The 13,107-nt window shown below is 42.8% G+C and overlaps 1 protein-coding gene across 1 annotated transcript in view; it reads left to right on the top strand.

The window, feature by feature from the left end:
* Nucleotides 1-6,724, top strand: part of CUNH8orf48 (chromosome unknown C8orf48 homolog) — a 41,469-nt gene extending 34,745 nt beyond the window's left edge. The window contains exon 7 of the mRNA XM_087748346.1: nucleotides 3,585-6,724. The gene's annotated coding sequence lies outside the window, so the exon portion shown is untranslated. The remainder of the gene's footprint in view (nucleotides 1-3,584) is intronic.
* Nucleotides 6,725-13,107: the final 6,383 nt, after the last annotated feature.

Genomic DNA, 13,107 nt, shown 5'->3' with positions numbered 1-13,107 from the left:
CTTACAGAGTGACTATCCTTCCTTCAGTTTGCAGAAAAATTAACCAGCTTTGGCAGTTCAGGGCTGAAACAGTCAAAATGTTGATTCTTGGCAACTTCTTAATGAAGCATCTCTGGATTAGAGATGATACCAACCAAGAAAAGCAACCTTCACGTTAGTGTAGATCAAAATATATAACTCTGAGTCCTTTGGTGTGCAGTGCAATTCTCTGCTGTGCTTTCTGTGGAGTATAACGGTATGCTCCTTGCTTTCATTTCCCCAGCCTGGGGTGCAGAGGTCCAGGCTCCCGGCTTCCTGCGGGTCTCCTGAAGGAACCAGGGGAGTGCAGCTGCTTACACCGGAGGGCAGAAGAACGGCAATTGCAATTGGTTCTTTTATAGGGCAAATCAATGGAGTGGAGAAAAAGCACTTTACATCTTTACTACGATACAGACATGCTGAAAACACAGCTAGAACCTGTCCCTGTGCTTTAACTTGGGAATGGTGTATTTCTGAGCTAGTCTTGAAGAGAACCTGGATTTTATTACCTGGAGACTGACCTGGATGTATAACTTCTATTTCAAGTATGCAGAAGCCTGATTTTTGACAGAGATGCCATCCATTCCTCTGTATGTACAGTTTTGAGATATTTTCTTTGGTTTTGTTTTTTAATAATTTCTCTGTATTGCCAACTAGCAATGGAAGATAAGGTAACAAGCCTAACAAAGGTGTTTACAGGTCTGGTTAGCCCTTCTTTATATTTTCATCCCCAAGTTCTTTTTTTCTTACTGACTGAAGTTTTCTGTCTTACGCATTTCATAAAACTTCCTTTTATATTTCTTTTTATACACAGCTTCTTGCTGAAGTATCTTACGTCAACTGAAAAAGCTATATATAATGTGTATGTATACATACATATTTATATATATGCATACATATACATATGCAAAGACCTGGGAATACAAATTTCTACCAGTTTGTATTAGTGCAAGGGTAGTTTTTCCTCCATTTTTATTGATATTTAATTCTCCCCAACGTTTTGCCTGTGAACTCATAAGTAAGCCAATAAGGAATGTCTGAAAATGTTCTAATATATTTTTATGCTACGTTGAATCTTTTTTTCCAAATACTTGTTCTTAATCCAGTATGACTAATACACTGAAATTTCTCATGCTCTCAAATTTGCCACTTCCTGAATCTTCTCTATTTCAGGGCTCGTAACTGGTCAGAAACGGTATCAGTCAGTTTGAAGATTATGGTTGTGTCAGCGGACTGTCGACCAGCTACAGGAACAGTATTTATACGATAGAGCCCTGTCTCCCTCAGGAAAACTTACACTTCCCAGAAACTCAGTGGTTCAGTAAATACTTGATACCATGGTTAAGCCCACAGATCCAAATCGGCAGTGGCATACAAATGCCCAGCTCCCACTGATTTCAACGCGACTTAGACCGAAGTATCTTTGTGCTTATGATCTCTTGACAACGAATGCTTTTTGAAGTTCGTGGGAGCCATTAGCAAGACCACAGTATGTTCTGACAGTAATTGAAGGGCTAGAAGAAAAATGAACGTTTGTAACTCCTTGAGAAGTTCTTCAAGCTTTGAAAAATGGCCCAAGCTTCTCTCCCAGTCTGCAGCGAAATGTTCCTTATTCATCACTGCAAAAATCTCTGATGTCCCAGTCAGATTGTTGACATTTCCATTGCTGCTTCTATTTTAAATGTTATAATTAGTAATTTTTCACGCTTCCAGATTGTCCTTTCTCTTAGAAATCTGAACTGCAAACAGTGACAAATTAAAGCACATCAGATAGCACTGTAACGTAGGTACGCGATACAAGGAGATTACTCCCAAGGTAATGTTTTCACCTCTTCTACTTTCAGTGCCTATGTTGTTGTCAAGGTGCTATTCTCATTATGTAGAGATTGAAACAAGTCCATTACGTGTAATGGGTCACCCTTTCACCTTGGCGCCGTGAGAAGGGAATATGGCTTTCCCTATTTAGAACTGAGCAGGCATGCATTACAAAAAGAATTATTAGAAGCAAAGTTTCTCATCAAAGCCAGGCCATCAAATTCCTCTTCATTTGATAAAGTTATAAATATTGACTGCAGGGGAAGAGCAAAATTTATAGCCAAACATAATGAAATGAAATCACGTTATGCAAAAAGTTTCAGTGCTTGTGTGTTGTTGTTCTTCTCTTCAATCCTAACCAGAAGGTTTGATTTTTTTTTTTTTAAGGAGAGATAAAATTTACTTAATCAAAAAATCAGTTAACAGTCTATTCCTGGATGAGTACATAATGTAAAAATGGCTTACCCGAGTACTGCTGCTACATCTATCAGTATCACTAATTTTAATTGAATGCAGCCTGATCATAAAACGTGGAATGAGTTTTGAGATTTCAGAGGCGTTGTTGGTGGGAGTTACCAGACCGTTCCACTAGCATTGTGCATGGGTATCTATGGAATGGCTCCTGAAGAAGGCTGACAGTCCCTGAATTCTTTATTCCAGAAAGAAGGCGGGCAAGAGGAGGTATGGTAGGAGCATATAAAACAAATAAAACTGAGGCACTAAGTCGGAAATTCCTAATTAATCTCTGCCATTTTTTGAGAGTAGGGAGAAATTCAGTCAAATTGAAAGGCATTACAGAGAATATTAATGGAAGGAAGTGCTTCTGTGCATAGCACGTTGTTCTCCTGTAGAATTCATTGCTGCAAGTGCGCGCTGAGATTGAAAGCCTTGAAAGATTTCAGTACAGATGTCAATGTTCACGTGGGAATGAGAGCGTCCATAATTACAGGCTGTACGTTTTTATTGTGGCCTTCGGTTGCACGACACACACTACTTAGCACATGCAAAGAGGAAATTCCCTTTTGGGCAGATTTCTTGTATTATTCTCTGTAAGTGTAAAAGCATTTTTAAAAGCATCTGGGACTGACCAGTGTCAGAATACTGGGCTACATGGACAACGTGTTTGATCTTGTATAGCGACTTTTGTTTTCTTACCGTGAAACAGTTCTGGTTTCGTGTCTGCTAGGTGAGGAATAAATTCTGCTTCAGCAGCAGCAATATAAATCTAGACTTTTCCACTGACGTCAACTCCTTCTGTGTGTATCTACATAAATTTCTAGTCCTAGCACTAGTGGCTAGAGAGCCAATGTGTTTCTTTTACCAGATCAAAAATCTCCTCAAAACAGCTTCAATCACATAGTGAACATTCTGGAAACGTGAAATATAGTAAGAGCATTCTAATGCGTGTAGGATAGGTACATCTTGTTTTACAGCGCTGCGTTGCAAAGGTCAGAGCTGTTAAAGAAGCTGACATGTTCTTTGAAATGACCCCAAGTAATCCCAGAGTAGATCTCTGCCAGCACCAACCTTGTCGTTTCCTGGGTTTTCTTTTGTTGCCTCTCTTGCCTCGTGCAGAGTGCTCGTTCAATTTAAACACCGGTCGTGTCTCTGGACAGTATCTCCCATTCATGAAATAGATGCGTACGCTTGTAAGCGTAATGGAAACACAGCAGCTTTTGGAGCTTAAGAAGGCCCTGTTCAACAGTTGGCAGACCTAAGGTTAACCAGTCTCTCTCATTTTCTTTCAATAGGGAAACTGCGGCAGCTGCCCCCCTTCCTGCGGAGATTGCCTGGAAGGCCAGCCAGGAGGCGTTGTAGCCGGGCTCTGCTGCAGGGAGCTGCTCTCTGGGATGGGACTACCGGAAAAGGGAGTAAACTGGTCGCTACGAACTCCACTTTTCCATCTTTTTATCTTGCTTCTACCATCACATTAATATATTAGGACACAGAACAGGGTTAACGTTTTGACTGTTTTTAGACAGAAAAAGCTTGTTAAATCACGGCCAGTCTCCAGCGTAAGGTGCTGCGTGCTGATGGGCACACAGTGCTTTAGTGGTCGTGCTGATGGCGCTCGCCTGAGAAGAGCCCGGATTTTCAAAGGTGCAAAGAGGGCTGAAAACACCTTCATTCTCTGAGGTTTCTGGACAGCAGCTGTGTGTTTGTTTTCTAGTCACTTGCATAAATTCTTTTGAAGCCTGAACTAGCTGTTCCTGCTAGATGCTCCTGCCCACAGTAATCTCTGCGCCACCTTCCCAGCCCATTCTCTCTTCTTATACTTCAGGGACAGTCTGCGACCAGAAACCCTGTTTTCCACTTCCCTGTGCATCCGTCTCTGCTCTCTCTTCCCATGGTAAAGATCCCTATACCTCCTCTTCTCCCTTAACTCTCATTCCCGCTAAGTCGGCGTCCCTTATTCTTCTGTGCCATACCATGGGCTTCTTTGTACCCTGCTGCTTTCCTGATTTCTGCCAGAGGCGATACGGTTCTGCACATTGATGCCTGGAGGCAGACGTACAAACAGAAAAGCATCATCCATTTGAGTGCAAGACCTCATATCAAAGCCCTCATATCGCTTGACTAATTATCATCAGTTAACTCTTCTGTTCCTGAGGCTTCCTCAAGCTTTTTGCTTAAGCTCTGTTTTTCAATTGCAATTGCTTGATGACAATTTGCCAAACAAGTAACGCTCTGTCAGCTCTGCATGCCTTGGACTTTTTTAGTCTTTCCCTCTAAGGTATTAGCGCTTCTAATCCTGAAGTGTGGAACTAAAAGCTGATGGAGTGGTGAAATTTGTCACCCTTATTAGTTTTTTTCCTCTTTATTAAAATTTACCCGAATTTGGCCAAGTTGTAAGTGCAGTACAACCTGTGAGTTGCTCAGAAAAGTTAACGTTAGTCTGTGAGGGTAACCATGCTAGTTTTCTACAAGTCATGGCAGAGGGAGTCTCCTTCAGAGGGTAGTTGAAGGGAGAACCCGAATTTAGGAACTGAGGAATCTTACCTCTGGCCAATATCAGGAAGCTCAGGAAACTAGGTCTTTTAGAGCAATGTGGACAGCCTGCCCTTAAGCCCAAGCACCTGCAGATTTCATCTCCGCAGACCGTGCAGTGGCCTGGATCAGAGGAGGTCTTTTAGGACTTGTAACTCTGGATTTTGGCAGGTTGAGCTGTGCTTGGAGGTGAGGTGAGGGAAGCCCAGGACTGACTCGGCAAGGAGACTGGGAGTGGGAGGGAAGAAACACGGCGTTCAGTGAAGGGCTTTGTAAAGGGTGATGAGGCTGGGGAGCCAGTACATACAGGGGAAGTGGAAAAGGTGTGTTTTACCAGAGGAGCACGTCATTTAGGGAATGTCCTTCTCCAGGATGGGGGAGGAACTGGTTGGGGAGGATCTGGGAGAGAAGCAGCTGGGTCCAGGAGCTGATGTGGGAGTGACTTCAGAGATTACAACAGGAATGTGGACACTGATAGTCTCTGGTGAGGAAAATGGGAAAACAGGATGAAGAGTCAGATGGGAAGACAGGACTGGAGCAGAGACAGTTTGGCAGTGATGGAAAGGAAGGGGACCTGAAGGAAAGAGGCAGCAGGCTCCGAGCACGTGCCCCTCCACAAGCTGGCGTGGAACCAGAGACCCCTTGCCGTTCCTTTCCTCCCAACTAAAACAAGTGAAGCCCCCTGACAAAGAGTCTCATCCCTTCTTGCACTGGTCTGCATAAAGCTTACCAGTTTAGTGATAAACTGGAAGCCTGGCAGGCTATGTTGCGAAAAAGTCTTTGACTCTCCTACACAGCTTCAATGGTTGCAGAAGTTTGGGAATGTATAGCGAACGCTGCTTTCAAGTGCAGGAAAAAAGGAGGTGGTCTCAACAGGGTAGCTGACATACGAGAGTATGTCTGACGTTGCTTTTGATGGAAGGAGAGTAACGAGTCCCCTCATCCTGGTAACGGTCGGTGCTTCTCCCTCTCTTCCCCTGTCTTTCTGGTCTGGCCCTTGCATCTTTCGGGTGCGGGGATCTGGGTGCATTTGCACTGCTTATGCTGTTGATAATCGCATCGCTAGGTCTCATTGTTAACGCAGCTAAATGCAGCCTTGGAAAACTTGATTTAATTTCTGCCTTTACTACTGAGATTCTAATGCCGAGCTGCTGCAAATGGAACCTTTTTTGAAGTGTTCATTAACTGAATGTTCCTCATTTTCTGGATACTCAATTTGAGGCGATATCTGATCTGCAACAGCACCATGTACTTAGAGCTGCAGCAGGACCTGAGTTTTCAGCATTTAAAGCACCATATAATGCTAAGCACTCTACAAAAAGCATGCTCTCATTTTCTAAATTGGATATCCCAAATTAATGAATACTTTTACAACACAGAAACTTTCTAATCACTTTTTCACCAGTCAGTCCAGACAAAATGGAAGCGTTGGGACAATAAGTTCATAAAAAATATATTAGTAACGTGAACCTTAAAACAGCCATGAATAAATGAATCGTATGCGCCCAGAGTGGAGTCTGAGTTTAGTGAAGTGGGTTAAACTAAGCAGAGATGAAATGATCTTGTTCTGTAATAAAGCATTCAATCAGGGAGTTGTTCAACTGTTTCTGAGTAACCCCCTGTGGAGGCAAGCCATCAGGAATGGGCTGCACACTAAACAAGACGAAGAAAACAAACGTTGAATAGCTGCTCATTAGCTGAGAGTCGTCCACCCTCTACACTGAGTGAGGCAAAGGTCCTGCAGAAAAAATCATACGTGATTGTGTGATTGAAGGCGGTAGCATGCTGCATAACACAAGAGATTCAAATTAGGATCACACAGGCGATCTTAATTCTGGGATTTCTTAACTTTTGAATATTTGACTTCGCATTTTCGATAATGTTCTTCTAACTTGGAATATTGTGTGCAATATATATAAATGTTGTTTTTAAATAAAACTGGTTTGTCTCCAAGTCATGTCATTTTCACATTGCCTGCTGTCACCGGTTCTGAAGGAGAAGCAGCTGGTGTGCTAAAAGAAGTTATGGACTTTGAAATCCTGCAAGGTTAGGAACTGAGTGGTTGGAGGCAGATATTTACACAAATGTCATCTTTTTTGGCCTGCTGGATTCCTCCCACTGTTTTCTCCACTCTATTTTATGGAGCGAAGTGTAAACATTGGCTTTGAGGTGTTTCGTGGCTCTGGTCTGCGAGTGATCCTAACGGTAACTTGATGGGGTTCCATGGTTGTGGTTTCTCAGTGCCTTCTCTATCCGGTATTCTCACTTCATAAATAGAAAGTTGGGGTTCTTCATAATTGCCAGCTGCAAGCTCGGCGTGGGATCCGAGAGTCGAACTGAGCTCTGCTGGCTCAAACGTTACCGGCAGGAGAGATGCTGTGGTCAGGATTTGGTTAACTGCTCTGTTCATCGTGTTTGGGCCAGAAGAGAATCCAGCTCCCACTCTGCTAGCTGTGTAGGCTCTGCCGTGCTAAATAAAGACAAAATACCAAAAATGGGTGATTATGGGTGATTACGGGTGATTAAAGTGAGCAGGTGCATGTTTGACTACGGGGAACAGGTCGAGTAAATAGGAACTTGTGGGTTTTACTTATTTACTTTGAAACAACTGAAATTTTAAGACATCTCTTTAGTTAAGGAAACTCTAATCTTAGAGTAGTTCTGTTTTGTTTATTCATAGTTACATACAGTGTAAATGAAAACTGATTAGTTTCTCTTAATCTCAGAATCTTGACACAAAAGAAAGGGCAATATGTTTAACTCCTTGAGAAAGGCCATTAGATATAATACTGTAGTAAGGCATGAAAATCAATGAGTAGTGCTTTAGGATTTTTAATGAATCTCCCATTTAATCATGGGTGATCAGTGGTCAAAGAGCTCACCCAGGGTTGCTCCTGGCAGCGGAGTACAAGTTGGCCAGGAGCGGGAGGTGCCAGGAGGAACGTTTTCCCGGGACGCAGCACTGTCCATCTAGCTAAATTTGTTGTGTTGAAGGTTTATCTTCCTCTAGTACGGGTTTCATCATCTGTGATAGCATGTCCTGGAAACATAACCACTTTAGACAGGTCAAGATTATGGTGATATCCTTGAGACACTCTGTTAGAATCGAGAACTGAGTGATCGTTACACAGCTTGGTCCGTTATGTGTAACAAACACTGCACACAGACGCTTTTTAAGGTGTTCCGTGAGCAGTGTGGGATGTTTGCTGTGCCTTTGCTGAAGTGAATCTCTTGCCTTCGGAACTGGGATTCTGGAGGTCAGTACTCGATTGCTGCAGGAGACGCGGTGCTCGGTTCGTACCCTGGGACGGGATCTGTGGATGGAGGCGAGAGAAAATATGTCCAGAGAGATGCGTTTGGGAAGCTCACAAATTACATGTGCTACCTTGTTATGATATACGTGCATATATATCAAAAAGAAAGTGACTTTCTTAGGAAGAGATGTTACCCTGCGCCGTGTCTCATTTCAGCAGGTATTTAAAAGAAACTCCCACGCCTGTTTGTGAGTTACGGAGAAAGGCTCTGAATGGGAGCCGCGTGCTTCAGGTTCTGCCGGTAGCGTTCCATCACAGTACCGCTTAATGATATTTTCCCTGTTTTGCCTTATTTCTAGGCACAAGTGGAATTAATGTTGAATTTGGCCACCGTGGAAGAGGTATTGGCTTAGGGCTCCAAACGGGACTTTAGAAACATTTGAAGTACACGATGAGATCATACTGCTGTTCCGTCAGGTTCTGTCAGCAGTGCTGTATTGGTACTCAAGGTCGTTTAAGCCACAATATAATCGTACACCACATTTCCATGGATAGTTTTTTAAGACAAGGGGTGCATTTTCGTCCCCCAGTCGTTGAGTCATCAGGTGTATCGCAAATGAGCTGACGCTGATTTTGTTCTTGTAGTCAAAAAACTCTTTGCTTAAGAGGTTGCTGTAAGGAGGCTGTTACTGCTTCCTTGCTCTGTCCAGCCTCTTTTTTTTTCATGAAACGTGATTTTCTCTGAGCCTTTCTGAAATTGGATTTGAATTGGCCAATGGCTTCAGAAGTTACTGTCAGTAGGACAGTTCTGGATGGACATATGCCGACGACCACCTAAGGAAACAGGACTACAAATACAAATCATTGGGCTAAGCCTGGGTATTTGTAAGAGAGTGATGGGAGGACAGCTGAATCCTGCATTCCAGTTTGATCTCCACCCTGAATCTACATGCTCATTCTGCTGTGTGATAAATGAACACAGTTAAAGTAGAATTTCTGGCCAGTTGCCCTCAGGTCTGCTACATGGGGTGTAGTGTGTTGCAGCAGTAAATTTCCAGTTTTCCTTCCCCAGCAGTACCCGTCACCCTGGGAAGCGTAGCAAGTATGACAAGTTTTTGATCCGTTTCTGGTTTGTTTTTTTTTTTTTTGTTCCCAACAGTTGGTCTAAAACTTCTGTGTTTCTGTTTAGGTATGGAGCTTTAATGGATTTTTATTCCCAAGTGCTAGATGTACGTACCTTCTATCTGCATAAGCCTTTGAGTTTGTGTGTTTGCATGTGCCTCAGTCTGTGTGTTCACAATTCTGTTTCCGCATCCTTGGGGAAAAAAAAAAGTGACTTCACACCTGTGCTAGTGGTGTTAACTTGTGAAAGGTTTCGTTGGCTCATTTGTGCATCTATCCCTTGTTACGTTTCCCAGACCCTAGCATTTCTCCCCCATTCAGTTTTATTCTGAAAAGCTTTGTTCCTACTGATCCACACACCAGATGCTACTGTATTTTCTGGATGCCTGAACTCTCCACTCAAAACCTGTCAATGTCTTTTGTATAGCTATTGCGTGTAGCTAACTTGAAAGCGGTATTTGTGTACTATGTCACTCTGTGGTATGATTTTTTTATCCTTTTAACTTTGACAGTAGAAACTCTTACACAGTTGCATTTGTGCTAGAAAAATAGTGGTTTTACTGGTGTAGCTAAAGTCCGGTCTGCGCAGTAGATTTCTGATAAACTGTGTCATTCAAGAACAGGAAAAGATGTGCGATGCCAAAGCCCATGTGTCAGCAAATCTCATCTTTTTGTGGTGCGTGTTTTCCTCAAGCAGATAGTTTTATTATATTTGTACAAAGTACGGCTTTACTGGTGCAGTTTCATTCGCCTTGGAGCTCTCTGCCAGCAAGGGAGACTGTAATCTCAGCAACGTGGTGCTAGTACAGGGCTGACCTTATGAGGATTCCCTAGTGTATGCGTTTTTAAACCTGAGAAATGAATCTATACTTGAAAGTTTTGCTGACTTTAATATCGCCAAGCTGCACAGTTCTACTAGAGGCAGAATTAGGACCAGCAAAAGGAGCCTTTGGACAGTTGGAAAATGGGGTTAAGATTGCCGCAAAAGGACACAATTGGCTTGGGTAAGTGTCACCTCCCTGAAAGGGTGTGGGGTATAACTGATAGGTAGCTGTTCATATGTACCATATTACATTATTATTAATTATCACTTCTACTGATGATAATAATTCAAAAATATATTAATATAATAAGGTATAGCTAAGGCTGAGGTAGAGCCTTTCCAAAGGCCTTATCTGTTAAATGCCAGGAGAACGTACCTAGAGTAGACAAGTCTGGATACCTACTTTTTCAGAATATTTTTGAAATAATAAGTGACACTGGGGAATTTTATATAAAACTGCAGTGCTTTGGGATGCAGATCCAGTACTTTGCAAGGAAAGCTCCAGCAAACAAAAGTTAATGGTTAAAAAAAAAAATCCTGTCAAAATGCCACTTCTCAGGAGGCTGTTTTTCCAACCTTCTGTTGTAGTGGTTTTAAGTTTTATTAGAAGCTAAGGCAGGCTTCATCATGACAGAGCCGCTTAAGCTGGTATTTCACATGCACAGTTCATGTCTCAGCATCTGCTGAGCACCCAAAATAAATGATCTAGAAGTACACCTCTTTGAACCTCAATCAGCAGGCTTTCTGAGCACATCGGTCTCTCTTCATATTTCTCAGCGGCAAGAGGTACAAGCCTTTAAGCGGTTTAAACTACTGCTTCCTACTGCCCCCCTCAAAATTAAATCACTTGACACAGTAATTGGCATGTCCTCATTGCCTGGAGCCTTAATACTTTTAATGATGTCCAAACAAATTAACTATTAAACAAGGTATGAAGCAGCTCGGTGGGAACTTGGGGAAGCAGAGGATCAAAGCACAAAGCTGTAAAATGACTCCTGAAGTGCTAATAACTTCTAATAACTTTCAAAGGGAGAGAATTAAACTGTGGAAAGAGCAGCTCTGTCGTATTCTGATGATTTGAAGAGAAGCATGGTTGGGATGTGTAGCTGTTTGTATTTTGACTGGAGGAAAGGAGTGAGAAAGCCTCGAGCTAGCTGGGGTGGTTTAAGGAAGTTCCAGTCCGAAAATGAAAGAGGAGAACCAGATCGGATGGATCTGTCTGGGCATGAGCCGTGTCTGCGGCTCACTAAGGGACGGCAAAATCTGTGACTGCTTGCTTCCACTCCCGCTTGCCCGCAAGACGCAGCACCAGGGCGGCAAGCTGGAGTCAGCCTTCCCGGAGGAGCAGCTGAACCTGGGCGAAGCCGTCCCCGATAACGTGCTGACCTGGCTGCCAGGGAGGACTCAGTTTGACCTGAAGAACCTGAATCCTTAATAAGATGTGCAAAATGAGAATCCAGCTGGTCCCTTTCTGTCATACACGTTTAGCCAGGACCATCCTTTCGTTTCTGTGCTCAGTAAATTTGATACAATGCTCAAGGCACAAGAAACACAAACCCTTCCCTTCCCTCCCCTCCTCTTCAGAGCTATCTCAGGGACTGCTGTGGCTTTTCCTCTCCTGCCTCCATTCCTCTGCTTTCTTGTCTTTGCTCCCTCTAGTGTTCCCGTGTAGGTGCTGTCTTGCTCTCCTGCTCTCGGCAGGGCGATTGAGTATTAAACTATTTGATTTATTTTCCCTGCATTTTGCATGACGTGGGAATGACATCAGCCTACCTCTTACACCCTTCAAAGGGTCTCTGCTGAGTCTCTGCAAGCCTGCCTCATCTTCTATCAGCAGCATAGCAGCAGCCTTTCATAAACCTTGAGGCCAATTTAAAATTCATTAGATTTTCAAAAATACACCTGTATCTTTTTGATAATTTCCAAGCCTTTAATTCATTCTCCATTCATGGTTTTGGGATTTCTTTTACAACTGTTAAAATTTGTTTCTAATTCAGGGAGCTGGGAATTTAGGGATAATGTAGGATATGACACTTGGGATTAGAGCCACAAGTTTTGGTAACACCGCAACAAGATCCCTTGCACCTAGATATTGTGCCAGTTCACTTTTGACTCTTAGAATTACTCTAGCTACAAAATCTTTCTTAGCCATGAGATGTACTGTCCTGCTAAGTAGCTGAAAATCAGAAAGTATGAAAGGGGACTGGAGTTCTGTGTGTATCTGAATCACTGGATCACTGCTGCAGAGAGAACGTGTAATTAAAAATGGGGACTCCTCTTTGCACCACATAAAAAGATTCTTTACAGAGTTTTTGCTGAAACTTAACTGTTTAACGTACTCTGAAACTGCGTGTTACTTTCTTATGTATTCCATTTGCATGAGAGTATCTGTGGACTTGTATGTGCACATAGGTATTTCAAAGATGAGCAAATACTTGGAGGCCACCCTTTTTAACTGGGAATCCAGATCTCGACTGTAGAGACTAGTCTTTCAAGTTCTGGGATTACTTGTTGGGATTTAACAAATAAGTTTGGAAGGTTTCAAACAGCCCTCTTAAAAACCACACGCAGTCTTCCATCATCACTGAAGGTGAACTGGCATTTCTTGTGTTAGGAAAGAAGACGACAGCTAAATAAGAGCAACCACTGGGCCTCCAGCTTTAGTTTGAGGAATGATCCATTTGTTATCTAAACTATATAAGATTAGCAAGGCGAAAAAGAGAGCCTGAATTACTGTAACTTTTATCTATTCTATGAATAACTGGTACAACGGAGATAAGTGAGTTGGATCAAATCTACAGTTCTCTCACTAGTACTAAATTTAGTAAAAAAAGTAAATGATATAGTCAAACCATAACAATTTGAAAATCAGTCCAGCAGAAAACTGTCAGATGACATTAACTCTCGATGGACTGCTCAGCACCTTGATGTTGAAATCTGACGCGATCTGTGGTTGGGATTCAGATTTATAACGCTGAGGAGGCATCCCCCCCGACGCTGGGCAGGTCTGGAGTTGGTTGGCTAGGGACGAGGAGGCCTCTGCTTTTGCAGGAACAGTGAAGCGGAAGAGTTTCCTTCACAGATGCC

The sequence above is a fragment of the Nipponia nippon genome, unplaced genomic scaffold, assembly GCF_047370975.1.
Source record: "Nipponia nippon isolate SJK-2023a ecotype South Korea unplaced genomic scaffold, ASM4737097v1 scaffold_12, whole genome shotgun sequence".
In the NCBI taxonomy this organism is placed as follows: domain Eukaryota; kingdom Metazoa; phylum Chordata; class Aves; order Pelecaniformes; family Threskiornithidae; genus Nipponia; species Nipponia nippon.
The sequence above is the reverse complement of the archived record's forward strand: the minus strand, read 5'-3'. Positions and strand labels throughout refer to the sequence as shown.